The 13290-nt window shown below is 34.5% G+C and overlaps 1 protein-coding gene across 1 annotated transcript in view; it reads left to right on the top strand.

The window, feature by feature from the left end:
* Positions 1–13290, top strand: part of SRFBP1 (serum response factor binding protein 1) — a 60771-nt gene that overhangs the window by 40147 nt on the left and 7334 nt on the right. The gene's annotated exons all lie outside the window — the stretch shown is intronic.

Below are 13290 nucleotides of genomic sequence, written 5' to 3'. Positions count from 1 at the left end.
TTTTGAACAGTTAGAGGGTCTCCCAGGTATCTCTTCAGTACTCTTTCCTTTATGATCTATGAGCAGACTTTTTATGATTTTTATTTGTGGTCCAGAATATGGCTTATCTTGGTGAATATTTCATATGCACTTGAAAACAGTTGTTTTCTCTGGGAATTAGTTTCCTAAAAATGTCAAGTAGGTCACATTAACTATTGGTGTTGCTCAGGTGATTTATGTCTTTACTGATTTTCTGTCCACTTGTTTTATTACCCAGAGTCGTATGTTGGAATCTCCAACTATAGATGTCAGTTTGCCTCTTCTGGCCCTTAGGAAGAAATGTTCTGTTTATATAGACTAGCAGTGACTTTCCTGCAAGTAATATGAGACATGCTAAATTTTAAAGCATTTTTAGGAAAGGCAGAATATGAAAGTTTTTTGTTTGTTTGAGGGGAGAGAGAATTTTTTTGTTGTCATTGTCCTGATAAGAGCAACACTAAATCTATGAAGACAATTTTACAACAGGCTTTTATTTTGTAGTAGCATAATTTTACAGTAAATATTCTTATTTCATAGAATTTTTTCACAAAGAGAGGTAAAAAATTATTATAGTTTTAAATTAAACTGTGGTTTGGTCTGTATCTCAGAAAAAATAATGACGTTAAATAGAGTAGTGGTAATTGAATAAAAATGTTATAGAATTTATTTTTGTTTTCTCTTGAGAGCTTAAAAAAATAATCATTTTCCAGAATAAATTTTTTGAGCTTTCTGGTAGCTGAATTCTAAAAGTATTCATTAATGTTTAATTTACAGTGAAAGTAAAAAGGATCTTCTCTGGCTAGATTCTTTTCACTTTGGAAAACTAATATTAGTATATGTGTAATATTTGTAAAATCAGTGTAATATTTGTAAAATCAGTTTCTTATCCTCTTCTATTTACAACCCTTCATTCAACTTCATACAGTGTGTGAAATGTCATTTATCAAAAAAAAAATGAGGCAACAAACATCTATATTAGCTTATTGTTATTTTGTATTAATAAATTCACTTGCATATGACAAGATTTGTAGTCATGAAATTATTTAAAAATTTATTTATTTTAGAGAGCATGTTTGTGCATGAGTGGGGGGGGTGGTGAACAGAGGGACAAGCAGACTCCCTGCTGAGCACAGAGCCCAGAAGTGGCCATGGTGCTAGATCTCACAACCCTGAGGTCATGACCTAAGCTGAAATCAGGAGTCAGATGCTTAACTGACTGAGCCACCCAAGTGCTCCTGTAGTCAGGAGATTCACTACTAAATCAGATAAAAAGCTTAGGATCTCACTGTCAAGGGTCAGGTGAAATCTGATTACATTTCTGCTCTGTTTATACCTTCCTCCAAAAAAAAGCAAGGAAAGAAGGGAAAGTGTAGAGGGAGGAAGAAGAAACATATATATTTCATCCAAGTTCTTGATAGAACCCTGGAGGGATTTAAAGCCAAGGGAAACTGCCCTGCTTAAGACATCATTTCAGGTTCCTCCCAAGCTATTTAATTTCACCTATTTTGTTAGTGTTTTATTCCATTTGCAATATTCTTCCATTGGATTCAAGTTCTTCTGTTTGAAAATCTGTTAATAAATTAAACCTCTAAAAATGAGGCAGGCAGCACTGTTGTGGAGAGAGCATTGATTGTTCTTCAGTCCTGGGTAGTGAGCTCAGTGAAAGGTAACCTCACGGGAATGAAGTCCGATACATAAAGCTCTGCACATTTGAGGTTATCTGACCATCATAGCAGAGCAAACTAATTTATGTAATATCTTACAGCTTGCACAATTCTTCCACATCACTCTTATCTCAATTGATCTCACAACAGTGATCTCATGTAGAAAGCATTCAGCTGCACACGTGCACCCACGTGTGTGTGTGTGTGTGTGTGTGTGTGTGTGTGTAGTAATAGTAGTGTCTTCATTTTTCAAATGCAGAAAAGGGGTAGAAGGGTTAAGTAGGCAGTATATGATGAAAGTTTAAAGCTAGAGAGTTGAAGGATGAAAATTTTGACATTTTCAGAGAGCTGGTGCCAGGATTTCAGGAGCTTCTCAATTCAAAACATATGTTGCATGCAAAGCAATCAGCAAGGCAGTGTGGAAGAAAGGAAGGGAATAGGAAACAGTATTTTCTAGAGGAATATATAATCTAGTAAGGAGTTAAAAAAACAGGTATATTAAGTACAGGATAAGGGGAAGCAAATTATTATCTGTTACCATCTGTTAACAGTTGCTGACTCATTAGGTGCTTTATATATGTTAGCTTTCTCAGGAAAGATGATAACTCCATTTAACGAAGGGACAAATGGGCCTGGAAAGGTAAAAATATACCTGTTGTCAGTCCTTAGCAGATGGCAGGTCCAAGGTCTAAACCCTGGTCTCTGCCTACAAAATAAAAGTTCAGGAGAAAAAGTTTGGTATGGGTCCTATTTGCAAGACTGCATTTTAGAATCATGGTGTCCCAGGGATTGTTAGAGTTAAACAAATGCAGAAAGGTCTCCTCTTGTATTCAGTGTGGACTCTAAGCCTTAGGATTGCTACAGTTCTTCTGTTCCAGCTGAATGGACTGTTCCTTATTACCCCCCTACATGTTTTTAATAAATGCAAAGAATATAACTTCAGGTGAAACCTGGAAATGAAGTCTAATTAATATTATTAAGAATATTGCTAATCAGCATTCTACCTCTGCCAGTTCACTCAGTTTGTTATAGGCAGCATTTCGCAAGAATGAACGTTGCATGTAAGAGAGCTTTTTCATTTTTAGACTCTTGTTTATATTCACATGTACATTCTCAAAATTCCTTTCAGAATTGAACACCAAATGCTTGTGTTCATAATAAATACCCATATGCCAAAATAAAATTTTTCCATAAAAAGATGAGGTGTTTTCCCCTTTTTTATTGAATTTATTTGAAATGGAAGAAACTGGAGGTGTGTGAAAACCGCAGTTTCCTGAGAATTTTCCATGGCAAATGTTGTGTCAACATTAAATAAGGAAAGCTGTGGTTCCTTCATACCCTCTAATATTATGAAGTCTTTCTTCATGCAGGTGTAAAAACTGTTCATAGAGAATACTTAGCCTTTTAAGCTTCAAAATAAGTTTGTGTACATTTAAGGTATACGACTGTATTCGAATTTCTTCTGTAAACCTCCATAACATTTTTCATCTCTTCAGTGAAATTTATCACATTCTGTCTTGGATGAATTAGTTGTTCATTTGTCTTAACCTTTAATATTAAAGCAAGATTGTGAGCCTCAAAAGATGGTGTTTGTGTCCTTATGTGTAAGATCATGCCTTCACATATTGAGGCATGCTTATATAAGTATAAATATAAGTAAACATATGAAGAGGGATAAAGCAAGTGAGGAAGGAAGATGGACGGTAGTGAAATAAGAGATAAAGGATTTGAAAGGTCTCCTAATAGGTCCTTCCCTGCTTACTCCAGCAAGTTCTTCCCCTTAGCTCAGGGACTTTAGCCAAAGCTTTGAAACTTTGCCTACTTACTTTACAAGCCTCTTTTTTATGCTTATATTTAATTTGTATCCAAAAAGATTTGATGGGGGCTTGAAAATGTCAGAAAATGAGTGAAAGTTATCTCAAGTGGTTTAGAATAAAACTGAGAATACTAGACTGAATTAAAAAACCTGACTGTGAGTTCCTAACTGGCTAAGTAATCTTGAAATCAAATCAACACTGTTAGTCTAATTATTGGATAAAATAAGTGATCTATATTTCCTGTACCACTTGTTAAAATTAGAATTCAAAAATGCATTGAATGATTTCAAATTGCTTTGTTAACAATAAGATTAAACAGGAGTTTAAAATGTTAAATTTGACATTTTTTACTTAGGAGAAATAAAATTTAAATGATTGCTGTCATTTTTAAAATGTGATCATTTTAACTAAGACTTTATTTAAATCAAACATTTTAAGAAATACCATGTGTCCCTTTTTTTATTGGTCTTTGAAGAATGAAAGCTGAAATCCTTAGTATTTATAAAACGTGCACCTATGCATATGCCATTAACAATTTTTCCATTTGCAGTTTTTCCCCATTAGAATATTTTTTCTACTCCCCAAATCATAAGCTACTCAGATTTGCAAATTAACAGATCATCAAGAACATATATAAATTAATTAAAAACAACTAACAACCAAAGGTAAGGAAGTTTGAAGTACTAACTATACCTTAAGGAGATCCATACAATGTAATCTCTTTGCAAAGATTGCTGGTTAGCAAAGGGAAGAGGCTTAAATTTCTAGGAGTTTCTGTAGTCTAACCAGTGTTGCTTTGCCATTCATGCAGTTCACTTACTGTCTGGCTCTTGTTTTTTTTTTTGTTTTGTTTTTGTTTTTTTTTCCCCTTCATTTCTCTAATAAACCCTTCCAGATCCCACATTCTGGTAATGCATTTTTGATGCCCTTCAAAGGCCTAATTGCATCAGATGTAAAAATGCCAGGCCTTACCTTCTCAGTGTTGTTTTGTTTTGCCAAAAAAAAATTAAATGTTTTGTGCACCCTCACATACTCAGCAAGAGTTTTATGGCATTTCTACACTGCATTATCTTTTGATGTTTAAGTATTCTTAAATAACTGACATTTTCATATTTCAGTATAACAAGAGTGGTTTGTTCTCTAAGATATTTAGTGATGATATTATGTAGCCAACTTTAACAAAATTGCCCATTTATAAAACTTAGAAGCAATAGGACATACTAAAATGTGTATTCGCAAATATTATGGTACAAAGTAGGTTTATCACATACCTACAAGACCACATTATTGATAAGTAGATTTCCAGTTAAATGAATGAGAAGTTGAGAAGCTATTTCTTTTCTTTTTGCCTAAAGATGCTGATACATTAACTTCAAATATTTTGGTAAAAATTTTTGTATTTTTTTATTCTAGCTTTATTGAGATATAATTGACATATAACAAACACTGTATAGGTTTAAGTTATACAACTTGAAGGTTTGATACGCATATATATTATGAAAAATTACCATAAGATGGTTAATTATCATGTCCGTCACCTTATGTAATTACAGTTTTGTGTGTGTTGCATGCATTTAAGATTTACTCCTTTAGAAACTTTAAAGTGAAATAAAAAAAGAAACTTTAAAGTGTATAATGTTGTTGTCTGTAACCACCAGCTAAATATCAGATCTGTAGAACTTACTCATCTTTTAATTGGAAGTTTATACCCTTTGACCAAAATCTCCCTGTTTCCTCCATTGCCACCACAAGTCTGTGGTAACCAACAGTCTGTTATTGCCTCTGTAAGTTTCTTTTTTAAGATTCCACATATAAGTTATACTATGCAGCCTTTGTCTTTCTCTGTATGATTTCTTTCACTCGTTGTAATGCCTACCAGGTTCATCCATATTGTTGTAGATAGAAGGATTTTCTTCTTTCTCATAACTAAATAATAATTCCATTTTGTGTAGATAGATGTATATATAGATATCTCATTTCTGTATATATACATCTATCTACACATACACACACACCATGTTTTCTGTATTCATTTCATTTGTCAGTGGACTCTTGGTTGTTTCCTTGTCTTGGTTGTCATGACTGATACTTCAGTGAATACAGTATCTCTTTGAGATAGTGATTTCATTTGCTTCAAGTGTATAGCTGGAGTGGGATTGCTGGATCATATGGTAGCTCTAGTACTAATTTGTTGAGGAACCTCATCTGTTTTCCCTAGTGTCTGTACCAGTTTGCATTCTTACCAGCAGTGCTCCAGGGTTCCCTTTTCTCCACAGACTTGCCAGCACTTGTTAGTTCTTTTTTTTTTTTTTTTTTTTTTTTTTTTTTGATACTGACCATTCTGACAAGTGTGAAGTGATATCTCATTGTGGTTTTGATTTACATTTCCCCCAGTGATTATTAGTGTTGAGCTTCTTTTCATGTACCTCTCAGCTACTTTTTCTTTGGAAAAATATTTGTTCAAGTCCTCTGCCCATTTTTTAGTCAGATTTTTATTTTATTTATTTACTGTTGCATTGTATGAGTTCCTTCCATACTATGGATATTAGCCCCTTGTCTGAGATACAGTTTGCAAACATTTTCTCTGATACTGTAGATTGCCTTTTCATTTTGTTGATTGTTTCTTTTGTTTTGCAGTAAATTTGTAGTTTGATGTAGCCCCACTTGTTTATTTTTGCTTTTGTTGCTTGGGCTGTTGATGTCACATCCAAAAACTCATTGCCAAGACCAGAGTCAAGGAAGTTTTTTCCATACGTGTTCCTAGGAGTCTTGACAGTCTCAGGTTTCACATTTAAGTCTTTTTAGTCCAATTCAAGTTAATTTTTATGAGTCATGTAAGATATGGGTCTAGTTTCAATCTTTAGCATATGAATATCCAGTTTTTCCATATCATTTTTTGAAAAGACTGTCTTTTCCCCTGTCAGGTATTCTTGGCTTTCTTGTCAAATAGCAATTTACTGTATGTACATTCTCAATTCTCTTCCATTGCTATATGTATCTGTTTTAATGTCAGTGCCATACTGTTTTTATTTTTGCAGCTTTGTATTGTAGTTTGAAATTAGAAAGCATAATGCCTCCATCTTTGTTCTTCTTTCTCAAGATTGTTATGGCTCGTGGGGATCTTTTGAAGTTCCATACCAATTTTAGGAATTTTATTTTCCTATGAAAAATGCCACTGAGATTTTGATAGGGATTACATTGAATTTATAGATAGCTTTGAGTACTATGGATATTTTAACAATATTAGTTTTTCCAATCCATAATAATGAGATATTTTTCCAATTTTTTGTGTCCTCTTCAGTTTCTGTCATTTAAGTCTTAGAATCTTCAATATACAGATCTTTCACTTTCTTTGTTGTACTTATTCCCAAGCATTTGATTATTTTTGATGGTATTATAAATAGGATTGTTTTATTTATCTTTCAGATATTTCATAGGAATGCAACTGGATTTTTGTACATTGGTGTTCTATCCAGTAACTTTCCTGAAGTTATTTATTAGTTTTGTTTTTTGGAGTTTTTAGGATTTTCTTTATATAACCACATACCACATAAACAGAGACCATTTTACTTTTTTCTAACTTGGATGCTTTTTATTTCTTTTTCTCACGTAATTGCTCTGGCTAGGGTTTCTAGTGCCATATTGAAAAAAAAAATAGCAAGAATGGGCTCCCTTGTTTCTGACTTCAGAGGAAAAGCTTTCAGTTTTTTACTGTTGAATTTATTAGCTCTAGGTTTGTTATATATGACTTTTATTATGTTGAAATAGGCTTTTTATACCCTCTTTTAGAGCTTTTATTATGAAAGATTGTTGAATTTTCTCTTTCTGCATCTAGAGAGAAAATCATATGATTTTTACTCTGCTGGTGTAATGCATAATGTAAATTGACTTGCATATGTTGAACCATGCTTGCATTTCAATGATTCCAACTTTTTATTGTGTTACAGAGTTTGATTTGCTAGAATTTTGTCTAGAATTTTTACATATATTTATCAGGGATATAGAACTGTAGTTTTCTTTTTTTGTAGTATTCTTATCTGGTTTTGATATCACAGTCTTAATGACTTTTTAAAGTGAGTTTAGGATTATTCCATCTACAGTTTTTTGAGAGTTTGAAAAGAGTTCATATTAATTCAAGAAGTCACTTATTTTCAACATGTTGTTCTTACTACATTCATTTTTTTTTTTTATGATAGTCACACAGAGAGAGGGAGGCAGAAGAGACATAGGCAGAGGGAGAAGCAGGCTCCATGCACCGGGAGCCCCACGCGGGACTCGATTCCGGGTCTCCAGGATCGCGCCCTGGGCCAAAGGCAGGCGCTAAACCGCTGCGCCACCCAGGGATCCCCTTTACTACATTCTTTTAAACAGAATTACATTCCTACCTGTTTATCTTAGCCACTGTTAACATGGACACTACCTCATAGTATAAATTGGAGCTCACATTTATAGCTATTCAAAACTTTCCCAGGGGCATAAAATGTATTCTCTGGTGTGGAATGATAACAGGAAGCTAAATGCCCACACCTCATACATTTCCTAAATAAGCCACATAGTCAGTACATATTAGTTGCCAAACTTAAGAAACATAAAGGATGAGAATATGTTTTATATAATATTTAAAAGTAACTACTTTTGTCAATAAAATACTTTTGACAGGATAGTATTTTTATTTACTGATGGCATTTACTGTTTAAAAAAACACAAATTCCATATAATTACAGAAGTGAGGCTGTGGTATATATAATTCTACATACTAAGTTGTTAAGTAATCATACCTGATTAGTGACTATTATTTATATATATCTGTATACCTTGTAGACTCAAGCCTTTTATATTCTTTAAACTCACTGCTAGGGCAGCCCTTATGGCCCAGTGGTTTAGCGCCGACTTCAGCCCAGGGTGTGACTTTAGAGACCTGGGATCAAGTCCCACGTTGGGTTCCCTGCATGGAGCCTGCTTCTCCCTGCCTGTGTCTCTGCCTCTTTCTCTCTGTGTGTCTCTCTGAATAAATAAATAAAATCTTTAAATAAATAAATAAGCTCACTGCTATTCCATATGGATGCATAGGCTCTACCCTCCACTCTCCCAATGTGATGGCACCCCTGGTATTATGCAGTGCAGTTGCCTTTTAAAAAATCAGTCTTAACTTCTTGCTAACCTGATATTCTCTTCAAGTATGCCCTCCACAAAGGTTGTGATATAAAAGTACAGTTATAGGGGAAGACATACATAAGAATAATAAGATCTTCATTTATTAGAGTAATACATAATTTATGATTATAAATCCTATTATAGAGCTTTTTTTTAAAAAATAAAATTTACTAAAATCAGATCACTGAATCACAGTTACTCTGGGATATTTCCAGGGCATTGCTGAGTAAGCTCAGTGATATGATGATCCTTAATAAAATAGTTTTTACTTGGAGTCAGCACTAAACATGCAAGTATTATCAGTGGTCTTCTAAAACTTGTTATATAGCTAAGTTGGTGGGATGTAATTAGCTCTGGAATAAAAGAATACCCAGTTCATCAGAGCTTTTAGCAAGTTGTCAAAGCAGGAGTTTGGAATAGTAGCAGATATGTTTTTGAACAATTCTGTATGAACACATTTAGTCAAAATTTATATAGGATTCCTTTAGCTTCTTAACTAAAACAGTTGAAATTAACTCGTGTAATTAGAACAGTTATTTCCTAGTTTATCTGTTTTACAAATACAGATGTTCATATATTGAGGACTACCTTTGAAGTGAGTTATTAGCAGCTACAAGGTGGAAATACAGTGAAAGAAGCAGTTATGGAGTAACAGCTCCTGCTGGAGGGTCTTCTATTTTCTTGTAGAGAGAGAGAACAGGCTTCTGGCCTGTGTGTATTTCTCAGAACTGATTGGTTTCGTTCTCAATTTTTTTACATTCAGTTGTACTGAGATAAGTCCTGCCTATTAAAACATGCTGCTTTTTCACTAAATACCAGATTGTCCCCACTAAGCCAGAATCTTAAATTACATCACCATTCAGGGAAACAATGCATTTAAAGTTGTAATTTGTTGCTTTGATTTGGCAACAAAAGTCTGTCACAATAGTGTTTTTGTTTTATTTTTATATATTTTTTAAAGGATTTCATTCATTCATTCATTCTTTCATTTAGAATGAGGCGCGGGCTAGGGTCAGAGAGAGCAAGAGTGAAAATCTCAAGCAGACTCTGCATGGAACACAGAGCCTGACACAGTGCTTGGTCTCATGCCAAGATCATGACCTGAGCCAAAATCAAGAGTCAGACATTCAACTGACCAAGCCACCCTGGTGCCCCTGTTTTTGTTTTAAATTGGACTTTTGAATATCATGAACCTGCTAAAAAAATTTTTTTATTCCTAACTTTTTAGTTTGCCCCCACCAGGGATTCTACTTGCATATTATTAGAGCAGTTGTCACTTTTTCTGTAAAAAGTATTTTAGACTTTACATTCTCTGTTACAACTACTCAATTCTGCCACATGATATAGCAGAGCTATGGATAGTATGTAAATGAATGAATTTTGCTCTGTTTTCTTAAAACTTTATTTTTTTTTTTTTTGAGAGGCAGCAGTTTAGAACTGGCCCATAATCCAGTTTGCCAACCACCAGTTTTGAGAATCAAGTACTTCTCCAAAACTATTTTATGAAAAGGACAGTTTTCCAGGAGTCCTTCCAGACATTCAACTTTAGTTGGTTTTTAGGGAATTTACCCTATACATCAGTATGTGTATTAGTATGTTTTAAGTATTGGCTATTGACTTTAATTGTGGTTTATAAGAATTTAGATCTCTTTCCTCCTTCAGCCCCTGTGTCATATATGTACCCTCCTTAACTTCCATCCTTCTAAGGCACTTGGGTCAAATTTAGAGTAGATGTACATTTAGTGATTCTTTTATTTTGACTGTGAGTCATGTAGTGAGTAATTATCATTTTTCCTTTTTCTGCATAATATTTCTATTTCCTACAGTTTATTTTTTCATGTTAGTTTCCTATCTTCTTTCTAGTGTAATACCAAACTCTAGTATAATACCAAAATCTCTCAAGATGTTTAAATACACTAGGAGCCCCTGGGAGGCTCAATAGGGTAAGCATTTGACTTTGACTCAGGCCATAATTTTGGGGTCCTGGGATCAAGCCCCTAATCTGGCTCTGCACTCAATGGGGAGTGTCTCCCTCTCCTCTGCCCCTCCCCCTGCCCATGCTCTCTCTCAAATAAATAAAATCAAATAAATAAAGTAAGCTTAATGCACCAGGTATCTCCTGCCACCATCCTGAAAATGCCTTTGGCCTGCATCTCCCATCTGTTATATCCCATACATACCTCTTTCTTTGTATCCTTCTTCATTTTAGTGGAGCTTAGTACCTTCTAGGGAGAAAAGTTCAAGAGATGTAACCTCTTTTAAACCTTGCGTGCTGGGAAGTAGTTTTATTCTTATCTAATTTCGGTATCATTTTCCTACAAAATTTTTATTCTATGGTCTTTGACCTCCAATTTTGATTCCTGATTTGTATGGGGGGGGCAGGGGGGTGTAATGTGTTTTTTTTTCCTCTGGAAGCCTGTAGACTCCAGGATTCTGATATGACTCTCAAAATCATGCCCCTCATCAAGGGGTTCTGTCTTACAGCTTTTAATATACAACCTATAAAACTAAATCAAGCATATTCTATATGTTTAGCAACTCATCTTGTTGCCAAGTGACTCAGGATACCAGCAATAGGTTTTCTTCCCAGATACTCTCATACATCTCCACTGGCAGATAAAATGGGTAAGAAGTCCTATCTATATTGGACTTCAGGAAATCCAGCAAGGTGTTGAAGCAAAGGATTATTTTAACACTGTACTTAGTGAATAGTTTCCAAATGGACTACCATTTCTTAGACAAGGTTGAACAGAGGCGATATCTAAGAGTCTGTGAGAATCAAAGTTTTTTACCCTAAGGCTGCTCTAGCAAAGTACCACAGACTAGGTGCTTAAAACAACAGAAATTTATTCTGTCATGTTTCAGGAGGCTAGAAACCTGAAATTAAGGTGGCAGTAGGGCTAAGATCCTCAAAAGTTTCTAGGGAAGAACCCTTCCTTGCTTCTTCCAACTTGTGCCTCTGGCCTTCCTTGTACTATGACAGGATAACTGCAGTCTCTGCCTCTGCCTTCTTCCGTGTCTTTCTGTGCCTCTATCCAAATGTCCCCCTTATGAGGACATCAGTCATAGTAGATTGAAGGCCACCCTAATCCAGCATAATCACCTTTTAATTATATCTGCAAAGACTCTGTGTTTCCAAATAAGTTCACATTCTGAGTTTGTAGTTGGACATAAATTTTAGGGGGATATTCAACCCAATATACAAGATAAGTAGATGACAGATACAATTTAAAGAAATTATTTTCTGAGTAATATTGCTTAGATAAGTCCTCCAAACACAGTAGACTTCAGATAGCCATCATCTTGTGTTTACTAATGTACTCATATATTTGTATTACTAAGAGGGAAAAAAAAGCTTTATAGTGGGCTATTAACAATGAAGAGAAAATTAAAGACTTTGAGGCTGACAGCTCTAATTTGACGCACTAGTGAAATGTATTCATTTACCCTATGGGATGTTTATTGAATGCAAACTGTTAGCAGTTACTGTTCTAAGCACTAGGTCTATAGCAATGAGAAAAACAGAGCCGCTGCCTCAGAGATGTGAAAATATCAACCCTGGCATGCAATGTTAAGTAATATGAAGTAGATAGTTATGGGAAGTGTTGCTCAGATAACGTTAGAGCAGATAGGTGAATAATAAGAGATAATCAGCCATGTATATATTTAGGAGTTTAGTATTCCAGGTAAAGAAGAGCTTGCAATGGAATAGCCTAAGCTGAATCAGAAGGCAGTAAAGTTTAAAGAAGAACAAATAGGGGCATATTGTGATCTAGCTACCTTTTTAAAAGCTCACTGTGACACTCTGTGGAAAATCAGGAGTCAGGGAGCAAGTGATCAGGTTTGAGCATATCACATTGGTACAGCAGTTAAGTGTTAGTGAATTGATCAGAAGTATGAAGAGTAGAAATGATGAGAAGTGATGGGTCCTGAATATATTTTGCATTTAGAAACCACAGGATGAAAAAAAAAAAAAAAGAAACCACAGGATGTGCTAAAGGATTAACTGTGAGCTATGAAGGAAGGAGAAATGTGATAGAAGAATTCTTTAAGTTTTAGCCCTAACCAACCAGCAAAAGTATAATTACATATAATAGGTAATTATATATAATAAGGAAAGATTGAAGAAGTAGATTTGAGAAGGCTATCAATTCTTGTGGGTCCTGGTGGGTGATTCAGTAGGTTAAGCATCCAACTCTTGATCTCAGTTCAGGTCTTGATCTCTGGGTCATGAGTTCAAGCCTCATGGGTGTGGAGCCTACTTTTAAAAAAAAAGAATTTTCTCTTCATATGTCAGGTAGGAGGTTCATAGATGAGTCTCAAGCTCAAGTTAGAATAGCAGTTAGAAATTTGGAAGTTGTCATCCCACAGACGATATTTAAAGAATTATCCCCAATCATGAATTTTCTAACTTTATTATGTTAAATATATAATCAGTTCCAATTCAGTCATTGTCAGATATTTATGAAGTGTTGGCTCTTAGCCAAGCAGTGGTAGAAGGTTATGAGAATATAGTAGAGAGGCTAGACATTCAAACTACAAATATTTAGCATCATATAATTTTTACATCTCTATTAACTGGAATATCAAATATAAACAATAGTTATAAATTATATCACCGAGCTTATCACTAATAT

The sequence above is a fragment of the Vulpes lagopus genome, chromosome 7 (assembly GCF_018345385.1).
Source record: "Vulpes lagopus strain Blue_001 chromosome 7, ASM1834538v1, whole genome shotgun sequence".
Classification (NCBI taxonomy): domain Eukaryota; kingdom Metazoa; phylum Chordata; class Mammalia; order Carnivora; family Canidae; genus Vulpes; species Vulpes lagopus.
This window is presented reverse-complemented; position numbering and strand designations above follow the sequence as displayed.